This window comes from Patiria miniata, unplaced genomic scaffold (assembly GCF_015706575.1).
Source record: "Patiria miniata isolate m_02_andy unplaced genomic scaffold, ASM1570657v1 HiC_scaffold_29, whole genome shotgun sequence".
NCBI classification, from domain to species: domain Eukaryota; kingdom Metazoa; phylum Echinodermata; class Asteroidea; order Valvatida; family Asterinidae; genus Patiria; species Patiria miniata.
Window position 1 is genome coordinate 21,751,559 of NW_024037068.1, and position 14,395 is coordinate 21,765,953.

General features: G+C 41.2%; 1 pseudogene; it reads right to left on the minus strand.

The window, feature by feature from the left end:
- Nucleotides 1-91: 91 nt before the first annotated feature.
- LOC119735379 lies at nucleotides 92-10,637 on the minus strand (annotated as a pseudogene).
- Nucleotides 10,638-14,395: the final 3,758 nt, after the last annotated feature.

The following is a 14,395-nucleotide window of genomic DNA, read 5'->3' on the forward strand; positions in this document are numbered from 1 at the left end:
CTAAATCGATGTTGACTGACGAATTTGAATGTTAGAAACGGTGAATTCGAATGATAAACGTTTTAAAATAGCCGGGAAAACCTATAGTAAAATAAATGGGCTTCCGCGTCATAAATAATTTTGATGCTGCATAGTTTTATTTTATGTGAAATATATGTCTTTGTTTTGCGGTCGTTTTTTTTTTTTACTTGTTCTCACTATACACCCTGCGTACGACAACAATGAACATTCATTATTCATGTTCAGAAATCAAATGTAAAAAAGTAAATATTGTACATCAGGGATAGCGAAGTAATTATTTGCCTATACTCGTAGAAATTGTATATAGGCCCTGTTGGTTACTTTCTTAAAACAAATGCCTCCTTCGTTTTAATTAACATGACTACTATCTTTTCATGAATTATTTTCTAAAGTGGCAACTTATGCAGTGGTTTACATTTCCTAAATTGCATGGCAAGAACTGAATATAATAATTAACTCTTATTGCAATTTGAGTACATCTTGAATGCGGTCGTAAGAAACATTTGCATATTACATTTCTCTTATTATTAATTACAATTATTAGGACAGTCCATTTCCGAATAAATTGGCTTTCGATTTTACGAAACTGAATTTTCAGTTGCTATATATTCGGGACAGCCCTATTGATTAATACAAACATACATGTATAATTATCAACAAAATCACAAAATCTTTTAAATAAAACCATGAAACAAAAACAAAAGCGAAAGCCATAAGATCAACATCTAAAATAGGAACATCATTCGTTACCCACACCAAATCAATCTGATGAAAATAATTTAACAAATCCAATTCAAGGAATATTTTATTAATAAGCAACACCTATTGTTTATGCTCTTGTGTACGCCCTACAAGCTGCGATTGAAATGCTTATGTATATGCATATCATACATTTTTAGGATATCTACAAAAATCCATGTCCATTTTTTATGCCAGTGAACTGAAGTACCTAAGACTTTTGGTTGTTTTCAATGTGGAGATGCTGACTTCCAAATAAATTAAATGTGGAGTATGATGACTTTCAGGGGAAAAATAGACTTACTATTCACTTATACTTTGACTTGTGACTGGCTTACTACTGATTTGTGATTGACTTGTGATCTTACTAATTATTGAATCATGATTTAAACTAGTAATTGACTTGCGATTTGACATCACTAAAAATCGCATTCGTAAGCGTAATCAAATCAAAAGACTTCATGTATATGCTCTTGTTTTGAGTTCTGGCGCTAAGTAACTTAAGCTTAAAACTGTGATCTTGAAGCGAAACACAGGAACTAGCTTTGGCAATGGTGTGGGTGCAATCTTTGCTAAAACTTTTCATGCCTCTGTGTACGTCAGTGCCTTTGATGAGCCTAGTAACGCTTCTTGACGCATACCTCCATGTCATCGATAGGCTGATGGGACAAGGACACCACCTTGTTAAGAATCAAGAGAGACTCGGATTCTTTCCCTGGTACCTTGTAGAAGGTGTACCGGCCAAACAGCCAAGTGAAGAGCAGGAAGATTTCCTTCTTGGCGAAGTCTTCGCCGAGACAGACGCGACGTCCGGCGCTGAAGGGAAGAAAACTCTCTGGGAGCTTTTTGAACAGTTGACCGTTGTCGTTCAAGAAACGCTCTATTGAAGAAAGTGGTCAGAAATGTTCAGTTACTTTTTGTGCGAGTAATATTTGAAAAAGTTCTGAGAAAGCAAAATTGTTATTAACAGTCGAAATATCAGACAGTTGTAATTACATCTGCATACATGTCACCAGTTTTAATCAAATACAGTGGTGCTGCTACGGGAACAATTGTGTACCCCTTTTTAAAATTCAAGCTCCTCCCCAAAATGGGCAGGGTTCACCTCTTAATATGATTTCCCCTGCATGCCAAGTTACATGCTTTTACCAACAAAATGCACGAATTTTTGCCGCAATTTAATCGAATTCTCATATATACCACCTCTTTCACACATTTCGGCCACGCCCACAAGATGTGTGGAAAATAACAAGTGTTAGAACGCTTGCATGTTTTATCTTATGCCTCAGAAGCCCAGGTTGGACGACGTCTTCATTGTATTACGACCAGGGTATAAATTTTACCACTATAGCGAAACAAATTATAACACATTTTTTTTTCATATTTTTACCTGACGGAGGAAGCTGAAATTTCGCTTACATATTCCTTGTGTCCAGAACTGTGCCTGTGCTGGGTTTAGAAAAGGCAAATATGTTCGCGGGCGGCGTGTTTACCGATAATAAGCCGCAAGTTCTACGCTTTCGTTGAAAACATTTTCAGTACGAACTCCCCCGTCAAGACGTACACGCGCGTGCCGATTACAGGCACAATTCTGGACGCAAGGAATATGTAAGCGAAATTTCAGCTTCTTCCATCAGGTAAAAATATGCAAAAAAATGTGTTGTAATTGTTTTCGCTATGGCAGGAGAGATTCATACCCTGGACTCCGTTGCGTGTTCACAACGGAGTCCAACCTGGGCAAGTGTTTTAACCTGGGCTTGAATGTTTTATCTTATGCCTCAGTATATTTCAGAGCATGAAACAAAGAAAATGAAAGTAAAATAAGTTGTTGTCAGTATTTATTTTGTGCTCCCCTTTTATTTTGAAATCAATCTCTACACCAATTAAACAGGACAAGATCGTAAGCGGATCCACCCATCGATCTCCATATACATTGAGATCAATGGGTCCACCTCTTATAATTAAATGGTTTTTAGCCCATTGCAGCAGGTTCGCGTAAGTCGGGCTCCTTACACCAATAAAGTAGCCAAGCTGCGTGCGCGCCTTGTATTTAAGAACGAGTGCAGCATGCGCACCACTGATAACTAGCGCCCATTGGATAAACGCTCGAGTTGCGTTAACATTATCATTCACTACTGTTATTGGATACAGGGAAAATGACTGAAATTGTGGCAGCATGATAGAGGTCTATGACGTCACAATTTGTTAACATGTGCGCTTTCCTACGAGAGCGTGTTCCACCCATGGTTCCACCTAGGTGGGACGCGGCTCTCATAGGAAAACGCACAAGTAGACAAAGCATGACGTCATAGCCTTTATAATTCTGTCCCCATCAAGGGCGGATCCAGAATACAATTTTGGGGGGGAGGCCAAAAAAAAATTTTTGGTCCCCCCAAAAAGTGGGTCAAAAAAATTACGGCGTGGGGTTCGGGGCCCGCTTAAGGGCCCCGAAATTTTTTTGGATTCTAGATGCTCTGTGGTGCGATCTGAGGCAATTTCTGACCACTTTAACCAATGTTTTTTTGAGGAAAAGATGGTGGTGTACTCATTGCCTGCCTTTATTGCGATGTCACATAAAAAAAAAAAAAATGGTTTCGTTTTGGGGGGGCCATGGCCCCCTTTGGCCCCCACCCCCTGGATCCGCCCTTGTCCCCATTTCGGTCATGTTCCCTGTGTCCAGTATAGCCAAGCACTGTTTTCTGCAAACATACCCGGCTTAAAAGTCTCCGGTTCGGACCACTCTTTGGGGTCGTTGTGTAGAGCCAAATGGTTAATCATCACCGTGGTGTCTTTGGGGATATCGTACCCAGCTGTAGAAATACATTTGAAAAAAGATCGCTCATGGTGGTGTCTCGGGGTGTTGCAAAATATGAAGTCACAGTGAGAAGTATCCAACAAAATATTGTACAATGACTCTAAAGAGTCAGTATTTTTGGTGTTCGACTTAATTTCAAAATTTGGCCGATATATCTTTTTTCAAAGATTGTTTGTTTTTTTGGCCAAAAGTAATCCCGGCTATAACTGGCTAAAAGAAAATTATTAGCTTTTTGAGATAAGGTGGTCACAAGAGGGTGGTTCATGTTGTGTGTCTACCAAAACTATAGCGCCTCCTAGATGTGTGTGCTGGCAGTAGATGGTGTTTGTGATACTGGTTCATGTGCATATGGCGCGAAGTATGCTTGTCTCAAGTTATTATGACTTGTGACTTGCTCTTAAAGACTTGTGACTTACTCTTTAACGAAACTGTGATGGAATTGTGATGGGACTAAGACAACTGGACCAAACACTCACCAAGTGTGGTATTGGTCATGACCTCATGGGGAACGCCCATAGGGGCAACTGATCCGTAGCGGAAAACCTCCAGGACGGCGGCCTCGGTGTACGGCAACGAGCCACGGTCGTCCAATGAGGGGAGCGTATCGCGACCCAGGACGTCATCAATCTCCTTGGCAACCTTCTCCTGCAAGTGTGGATTCTCGGCCATGAGACCGACTGCCCAGTGGAGCGTGAGAATGGTAGTCTCAGTTCCAGCTGTGTTGAAACCGTACAATCCTATACAATCAAACTTGAGCACGAAGTGTTGGCCACTTAGAAAAACAAAAATTGATAATCACACACAACAAAATGATGTGACAATATGCAGTGCCGTGACCTCAAGGTCTTTAGTATCAACCTCTTACTTGATTCTGCAGGTTGGCAGGGGATTCAAGTTCAGCCTATTTGGATACATTTTTGGGCAAAAAAAACCCAACAACTCTGATTTGGGCAAGACAATTCGTCACTAATTGCTCTTTCCAACCCAGTAGTAAATGGGTACAGATCGATTAGAGCTGCCTTACAATGACTGTGGAATTTCAGGCAACAAACTGCAATGGGTATTCATTATTGTACTCATTGAGCCATTGAAACATTCAAAACACAATCTCAGCTACATGGGGAGTATACAGCTCGATGCTGCCATGTTGGCGCAAAGCAGCTGAAATCAACCACAATAACCATCTCTGCCCTCACAGGTACCCATTTACTCCTGGGTGGAGAGAAGCAATGAGTGACAAAGTGCCTTGCCCAAGGGTACACGCACCACAGCCCCGGGCTAGACTCGAACCCTACAAAATTACCAAAACGAATTCAATGCTCCAGACCACGAGGCCAGGGCACTCCAACTCCATTTTTTTGTCTAGGAGGGTGTGGGCAAATTTGAAGATTGGTTTCTGAAAACTTTGGTATTTATAAATATTGTTATAGAACGCTACAACCAATTGCGAAGCCGACCACTTGCTTGGACAGGACAACACAATTTCCTTTGTCTCCCCCGGACATCAGACGTTGAGCAGATCTTACTTTAAACAGATCAGTTCTTGTTACCTCCAAAAATGTCAAGGACTGTCTGACAAATGTGAGTATCTGTGAGTTGATCGGCTCCCTCCTCCCCAGCTTCTATTGCCTCCTTCTGGGCCAACAGCAACGAGTCAAAGAAGTCACGCACATTTTCTGTTGAAAAAGAGAAGTAATCTTAAAGTTGAACAAAGAAATTGACTGAAGCGGGGTTTGAACCTTCGATCTCCAGTTTGCCATTCTACTGTTCTACCAACTGAGATATCCAGCCCTATGTCGGCGGTCACCCATTTGTATCGATACCTTATAACTGTGGTACATCAGTTATCAGAGAAAAATAAACAAGCCTAAGGCTGGTTTATACTTGGCACGAAAGCCCACGCTAACACAAATTTGAAACGTCAAGGCAAGCTTTCGCTTTTGCGAATTTGCAAAAGTTGAAGACATTTCATCTCCGGTGAGTTTGGTATTCAATATCTCCTTACGTCAAATTTGCATTACATTAGCATTTGCGCCAAGTAGGAACTGGTCTTTAATCCGGTTGGAGTGGAGCTCGAACTCCCATTCTCCTACTTCTGGGTGCAGACATCTTACCACTTGACCACCGGAAATTTCCAGAGATGCTGGCTGGATTGAGTCTGATATAGCAGCGGGTACTGCACCTCGTCTATAAGGAGGATGGAATCTTCATCGGGGAGATGATAATGACATATTTGGTTTTGACTCACCTGGATCGAACTTCTCCCTGTGTATCTTCAACTCCCTGTGGAAGATTCCAAGCATCTCTGCAAGGAGTTTCCGAATCTTCTTTTCGCTTGGTGTTGGAATGAAACTTAAGGCAGGGAAGTAGTCAGCAATCACACCATTACCGAAGGCTTTCTACCACTACCAAGGCTTTCACACCACTACCGAAGGCTGGTTGAACTCGTATCTGAAACAAGAACAAAGTACACAGAGTCACACGAAAAATATACCTTCGAACTCTTGTTTGCTTTTCAGGTGGCGTTTCAACACCCTCATTCTTTAGTTGTCATTTGCGCAATTTTTTTTTGCAAGATTAGTGCTCAAAATGTAAAGATGGATGCTTAACAACTAATTCGATGAAGTTTTAGCTCTGTGAATGTTGTACATTTCGAGAATACAAAATATCGCCATGTCATAGTTTGAATTGCGCCCTCGCATGACAAATGACATAATCCCGAAATCAGCATCCCGCGAGATGATTCTCATCCAGCCGATTGTAGCTAGCTTGCAGCCACGCGTGAGTGCTGTGTCAACGTTGCACCCATTCACGGTTTTGCCCAATTACAAACACAATACAAACAGAAATTTCCAAATTACTTAAGGCGTGTTGCCCCAAAGCAGACGCGACTTGAAAAAAAATGTACTGGATTTTGTAGTTCTAACAACTTGATCATATTTGAAAAAGTTAAAATCAACGCATCAAGGAAGTTCGGTGCTGTCATTGTATTGAGGTTCTCAAAATTGAGCACTGAGGGGCTAATTAGATTCCAGTCAGACATTAGACTTAGAAAGCCTACACCATCAATGTTTTGAGGTCTTCGCTGAATAAATGTGAGGTCTTTACAGCCAAAACTCTTAACGTTTTATGAAATGATGGCAGCTTTTGCCTACAAGTGGCTCGAATTATGATTTGAAGGCTCTATTCGCTACAAAACAACAACAACAACAACAACAACAAAACAACAACACAAGTTAAGGAAAGGCAACAAAAAACAATTCCGAGTCACATGTAAATAATATTTCCTTTGTCACAGCTTTGTGAAGTGGTTTAAGTGAATGATCTAAACAAATAAACCCATAACATTGAGGCGATCTGTACCTTTAACTTCAATGCTACTTACTGTTTACTGAAGCACAAGGTTGCTAGGATATTATATACAATCAGGCCAATGGTGTACTTTGGTGCAAACGGCTCGTCCCCAAGGTCATCCAGAACTTTGGCAATTTGCGGAGTGACACTGAAGACGAGCTTCTGCAGTGGTTCCTTCTGCGCAAAATGTCTGCAATCAGAAATGGTATTAGATTGTGAAATTTGATTGTTGAGAACTTAAATATATATTCTGTTACAGATAATATCAACTTTTTTTATTTATAAATGGCAATATACACTAACCTAATTGCAGTGTGGCCAAGCTTGCGCTGATACCTCCACTGCGGGCCGTAGTTCGAAAAGATTATATCTTTGTATCCTTCAGAGAAGATCTCAGCTGAGTATAGGAACGAAACAATTTTAACGTTGAATATAACAATTGCTACAACGAAGTCCGTGCATCGCTTTGTTTTTCATTTGAAGCAACAAATTGCTCAAAATTACAAGTAGAGTGCATACAGTAATATCCCGTTCAAGTTTGAGCTTAACCATAAAAGGGCCGGTTTATTTTTACCATCTCACAGCCGGAAAGGGGGGGGGGCAGATTTTGTCCCCTAATATCTCGGCCTTTGAGTGACAAACAATTTCGAAACTCGGTGCATGCATAAAATGACTTATCATGAAAATACCCAGGAAATTTCATGGCTATAGATCAAAGGGTTTTGGAATTATGGCTAATTAATTATTCATATGCACGAATGGTAATTCTACTTTGTGTACACTACGTATATGGGAACATTTATTTTCCACGGCGCGTAGCGCCTGAAAGTTTTATGTTTTTAGTATCAAAAGATGAGCAAGACTCGAGGCTAAAAAGTCAGAACAGCTCGGGTCGCGATTTTTTTCCAAGGCTATCGCGGAAAAAGTTGAGGGGGGCGGATTCCGCCACCGGCAACTTTAGGGTTAAACATATGACAAAAAGGAGAAGAGATAAAGCACATGCACGCAACTTATGGGGCCTCATAAATGGGGCCTCATAAATGAAATGTTGTTAATAATAACACACGTTAACAAAGTGTGCCATCGGGCACACAGTGTTTTGAACCACCTTCAATGAATGTTTACTTTCGATCAAAACCATTTCTGGCAGAATAATTTCACAAGGTGTTTGGGACCAGTTGGCAAAGGTCCCAATGACAGTTTGGAGATTCCTAATTTACCGCAATAGATAATCACGTTTGTGGAAGTTCTACTGTCCAATCAAACCTAAGGTTCCGCGTACATGTACCTGTGTATGACTGTGGTCGACCCGCAAACTCCACGGCTTTCTTCACTAGTGCTTCTCGGACGATCTGAATGCTGTTCAGTACAATCACGTTCCCATTACCAAATCTTAGTGAGAAGACATCTCCGTATTTCTTATGCAAATCGCCCATGACCTCCATCGCAGTTTTGGACATAAATGCTGGTCCGAAAAGAAAAAAAGGCGCACGAAGTTATATTACAACACAATTCATGCAGTATTCTGAAGGCGATTGTGTAGTTACGGTCTCCGTTTCTGTTTAGGTTTACGTGTTTGACTCTCCCGACTATAGACCGTATAGGTAGTGACCTTCTTAGAGGGCATGTTTTGTCATTTTAATTCAGTAACTACAGTCGAGTCTCGTTATAACAAACTCGTTCAGACCTAGCTAAACTGTTTGTTATATCAGAATTTTGTATTAAGAGGAACAACAGTCCCATTAATTGTGCATATAAATGCACAGTCGGGACCAAGGCTTTATGTTTGTTATAACCAGAATGTTGTATTAACACAGTTTGTACTAACGAGAGTCAACTGTATATATGAATGCACAAAAGCTCCACTCCTGCATATCCTAGCAAAACTGAAAAGGGCATTGCCCTCTATGATGGCTGTTCCGCAGGTATTTAAAGGGGTACTAGGTCCTGAAATCCCTGAAATTACTTGTTTTGGATTGTTTACGTATTCTATTTCAAACATCTGGTTGAAAGGAAACTAACCTAATTTATGTCTTACTATTCCCGAGACGAAACAAAAAAATACCGGTTGTTTACATCGGACACGACCGAGTACAAATACGTTATTCCTGTCGTATTATTTCAATGTACGATATACACGTTGTGTGTGTCTATTATAACGTACGTATACAGCACCGTGGTTTTTTTTACGAGTCCCAAAAGGTGAACACTTTACGGATGAAATGATTGAAATCTCAACTAACACCCAAACCGCTCGACTTTTGGGGGTCGCAAAAGTGGACCCCGAAGTCGTTCTCACACGTATTATACAGGCAAAACACAAAACGCCCAGTTTTGAAAGGATAGTTGTGTGGATGTTTATATCATACTTTTAAATGTTCTTTCCGATTAACATCATTTCGTTCAAAGCGTGTTTTGAAGCCCAATTGGATTGTTATAGGACACAGCATCCCTTTAAACCATAGAGCAAGGAAGCTCTATGTTTAAACCAACACCAAATGCGAGTGCACAATAAGCTCTAGCAGTGTAGCAAGAGGTCATGCATGATAGTTCAGTTCATTTCACATTTATTTCCATTCTGCACATTATTGAATTATAAAAGGAATAACAATATAATACAATTGCCGGCATATACATGTATGCATATTCTGGAATCCGAAGCTTACATAAATTGCCTTAAAATAATAACTAATTAAAGAAATACTGAGTGAAATGATGAGACATACAAATCAAACGGACACAACATACAAACGAATATACAGAATACAATTTGATCATTTTGAACACGTTCGTTGTGCCGTATTTTTCATCAAATTTCTTGGCAATGACAGATTAACACTCGCGTCAATTCACAGAAAGCCTAACGACTAAGTGATTAACCTATATGGCAACATTATACATGGTTAATAAGCCTCTACTAATGACGTCGCACTTTGTTTACGTGGGTGCTTTCCTAGATCCTACGGTGCTCAGTTGGCCGTGGGCCCCCACTGGCTCCACAGGAAAGTGCACATGTACACAAAGTGTGACGTCGTTAGTACAGAGGCTTATTATATTTATGTGAACGGACGTGTCGCGTGACAATGAATCTCGAGTGTATTTACGCAAGGACGGAGCGTGATGGCGGTGTTTACAACGCCACGTTCACGGGGCTACCCGGACAGGTGCCATGGTATAGAGCCCTGGCGACTATTGATAGGAGATACAAACATTGCCAGTCACAGCACAACAGGGAAAGCAGTGTTAACAGAACGCACAAATGAAGCTTGACAAATGTTTCCATCTGTCTCTCTCAGTCAATGCCCTCCAATCCAGCCCCACCTGTGCTGTAGCTTCCACGGTGCATTTCCAACAAGTACCGACTCACCTGTAATATTCCCCACAATAGGTAGAGCAAACGGCCCTGGTGGAAAGTTAGGGGGTCGCTTTGAGCTCTTGTACAAAGCATACAGCCCTAGGATTGCAAAAGCAACCAACACTGTTGTCACATTCTGATACCAATCACCACTCAAAACAGCCATTTTATTTGGTGCCTGATGCTGTACGTCTGGCTGATAAAAGTTCGCTGACGAAATACTCAGACAGACAGGGTACGTGGTACATTTACAGAATGGAGGGCCCACTTGGATAATATCCGCGCCATCTGATCTGTGGAACTCCGGTCAAAGTTTATGCAATTAGGGGAATCCCACTACGACGAGTTTAGCGTCGATCTGTGCACTTCCGCGTTTGAAAACGAGGCTGGCTAAGTCATCAGGGTGCAGTGCACTAATTCAAGTGTGAATTTCTACGCGAGCTCATTAGCATGAATGTACCCCCACGACTTCTTTTCAAAACTGAAACTGTTTGGCTTTAAAAACGGTGGAATTGTGTAAATATAGCCAAGGATCAACTTCCTGGTTTTTGAAAAGAAATAAAAAGATGAAGGACACGACAATTATTCATTTTTTTGTTTGAGAAACCCCAGTGATGTCGGCTTGCATGTTATGAACTCGGTTGATTTTTCACTGTTTTCAATGGGGCTTGAATTAGTTCAGTGCACCCTATATTTCAAAATGACGGCCATTCATGTGTGCATCAGTGCAAAAAATTCCCATAGCCACTAGTGCTAAATGCCCATACTTCAAAATTCTTTTAAAAATACTCAAAACTCTCACAGGTATTTAAGCTGCATAGAAAAATGATGATCGACATGTCATCTTTCAATTTCTTTTCATTTTTTTGGTGGGTTGACATTGACTTTTCGAGAAATTCTCGCCCAAAGAAGACGACCCCTATTTTCCCCAAGGCGGAACGGTAGCCATCTTGAAAAACGATCCCTCCACAACATGGCAAAATAGCGCCACTTTCGAGCCCAATTGTATCCAAAATGCTCAGAATTGGAAGCCCCGAGTCCGGGCCAAAGGTTCATTGCCATATCTCTTCAATTCCCCAATGTTATGGCTCTCAGAACTCTCTAATAATATAGAACATTTTGAGGGTATAACTTTTATCCATGATCTCGGCGGATGGGTTTAGGCCTATTTACAGGTGTGCACCCTCATGCGGGCGGGGGATTCAAATACGGTTGCTTTTGTTTACGTTAGTCATAGAAGCCGGTAGAGAGACAAGAACAAGCTTCAGGCGACAGTTTTCTGATAAAACAGAATAAACCATGTACAGGGCATAGCCTCATCCAAAGTGCATGTGGTAAATTGATGTACATGATATTCAGACTATGAAACTGGCTGCAGTATATAACCCTATAGCTCAGGCCAACCTTAACCCTCGCGGGGTATTAACCTAATGGAGGGCAACCCGAACGGATCGCAACACTGGCGGAGGGTAACCGTAATGAAACGTAACCGTAACTCGAATGGTGTGTGTGTGTGTGGGTGTGTCTGGGTGAGTTTGTCTTACATACGCAGTGTGGACTTCCGAACAAAAGACGTCCACATAATGTAGGTAGCACCGACGTTGTGTGGACTTACCCCACGTCCACACAGTGTTTCCCCATTTCTGGAAAACAGGTTTAGAGGCATTTTTGGGTTAGGTTTATCTGTAGCAGAATGAAGAGAAACACTAAAGGGAATCATAGAAAAAAAAATGGGTTGAAAGAGTTTTCACAGTTTGAGAAAAATGAGTTTTTTCACTGGTTTTTCTTAACTACACGAAAGCAATGGAAAGTCCACACTAGTCATGTGAAACAAGTATGGGTGTGTGTGTGTGTGTGGGGGGGGGGGGGGGGAGTTAAAGGGGGTACGTGGTGGGGATATCCATTGAAGACGCAAGCCTGCTAAGTAAAACCTTCAATACATTTTCTCCCCACCCTTTAGAGATATTTGATTTACAAGATAACCGCGCAACCCCACCCAAAAAAGGGAAGGAAATACTCAAATAATAAACAAAAATAGATAGTAAACAAAATAAAAATGCCCTCATGCGCTCACCAAACAACCCATGGGCCTTAAATTGAAATGAAAGTTAGGTAAAATCTTAATTTTTTGTACTTGCGAAGAGAAACGAAAGCGACTTAATTTATAATAAATCCCACTCTGCTTCAATGCATAATCTAAAACTTGTAATTAAACATTCCCTAATGTTTAAAGCCATTTTTTTTAAAAGACATTCATAAATACCTCAGACAGTTTAGCTATTCCTATTGGTCGAGAGCCCGTCACGTGGCCGGTCTTAAACGGATGATAAAGACATGGCTAGCTGGTCTTAAACACGTTTCCAGTGTCACAATAAAATGTGGACTTCTAAAAATCCAGTGCCTCTTACCGTTTCATTGGTTGAACGTTCACAATCTTCACGTAGGCATGCGCAACACTTACAGCGAGTCAGAATTTTATAGTTCTAAATTCAACACGCAACGCCCCAGGTGCGTTCTGCGTGACATCGCGCAGAACATGCTACGCGCGCGTCAATCTCCATAAAAGGGTTGTTTACATCTTACTCGCCAGCTGAACACTCCATTATTTTGCTAGAGGGATGTTTCAAAAAGCATGAAGTGAACTTGTTGAACAAAATCGGGATTTTTTGAACGAATTATTTGAAATTTTTTTACGGATAAGGTATTTATGAATGGGAATAAATATGTGCTCGGTCGGTATTTATCACTCGTTTAATACCGCTTAGAGTCTGGGTGCTGATAATTACCCTCGCCTCCGGCTCGGGTAATTATCAGCACCCAGACTCTAAGCGGTATTAAACGAGTGATAAAAACCTCCGGAGCACACATTTATTCCCTTAGTAAAATAAGGCTGCATTGTGCCTGCATAAATAGTCTGGCGCCATCCCATTCAACAGTTAACAATTAGTAAAATGCATTCAGGGAACTCGACAAAAATGGCCAACTCGGGAATAAGGACAAAAATGGCCAATTCGTGAATAACACCCACACGCACACCCACGTACATTTGGCAAAAATAGAACCTGCATGGTTACCTCTCGTTTCTTATTCATTGTAGGTCAGTTAGCATTACGCAAAAAACCCCTAACAACACGCAGAAGATCGTTCTTCCTTGCACAACGCCTAGATGGGCTTTAAATCCAAATACAGATGGTTATTACCCCTGTCAGAAAGTGTAGCAAGTGCAAGTTTCAATTTCAAATAACAAGGAACTGAAGAGTTACCAGGACTTAAAACAAAAGCACTCGAGTGACAAGGAAAAGGTGTTGGTGTTTGGAAAACTTCGGACATTTTCGGAAACGGGAGGAATCTTGTCTGGTTTCGTTCATTGCGGCGACATGGCCTTTTATTGGTCAGAATAGGCCTGGGAATTGAGTGTGCGTTCCGTTAACCAAATTCATGAAACTGCAGTAATGTGACTCGGCGATAAATGCATGCATATGTTGTTTATGCAATGTTATGCACATATTCCGGCCTAGAAAGAGCATTGGCCTTCGACAAGGGCGGATCCAGGGGGGGGCCAAAGGGGGCCATGGCCCCCCCCAAAACGAAACCAATTTTTTTTTTTTTATGTGACATCGCAATAAAGGCAGGCAATGAGTACACCACCATCTTTTCCTCAAAAAAAAACATTGGTTAAAGTGGTCAGAAATTGCCTCAGATCGCACCACAGAGCATCTAGAATCCAAAATTTTTTCGGGGCCCTTAAGCGGGCCCCGAACCCCACGCCGTAATTTTTTTGACCCACTTTTTGGGGGGACCAAAATTTTTTTTGCCCCCCCGAAAATTGTGTTCTGGATCCGCCCTTGGCCTTCGATTACCATAATGCAATGCAAATTCGGCATTGATCTTGCTTGCAAAATTGTCATGAATTTATTGATGAGAAAAGTAAGAAAGAACTATTTCGGGTCGTGTGGTAATAAAGCAAACCAAGAATTAGGCCTATTTAGAAATTCACCCTCACGTCAGCACTGAGACTCACGGCTTTGCTTGTAATCCTGCAGTCTTGTTTCGACAACACTTAATTTCGTACAATATGAAGCAACTGATTGAATGAGCTTCAGCAACTTTTC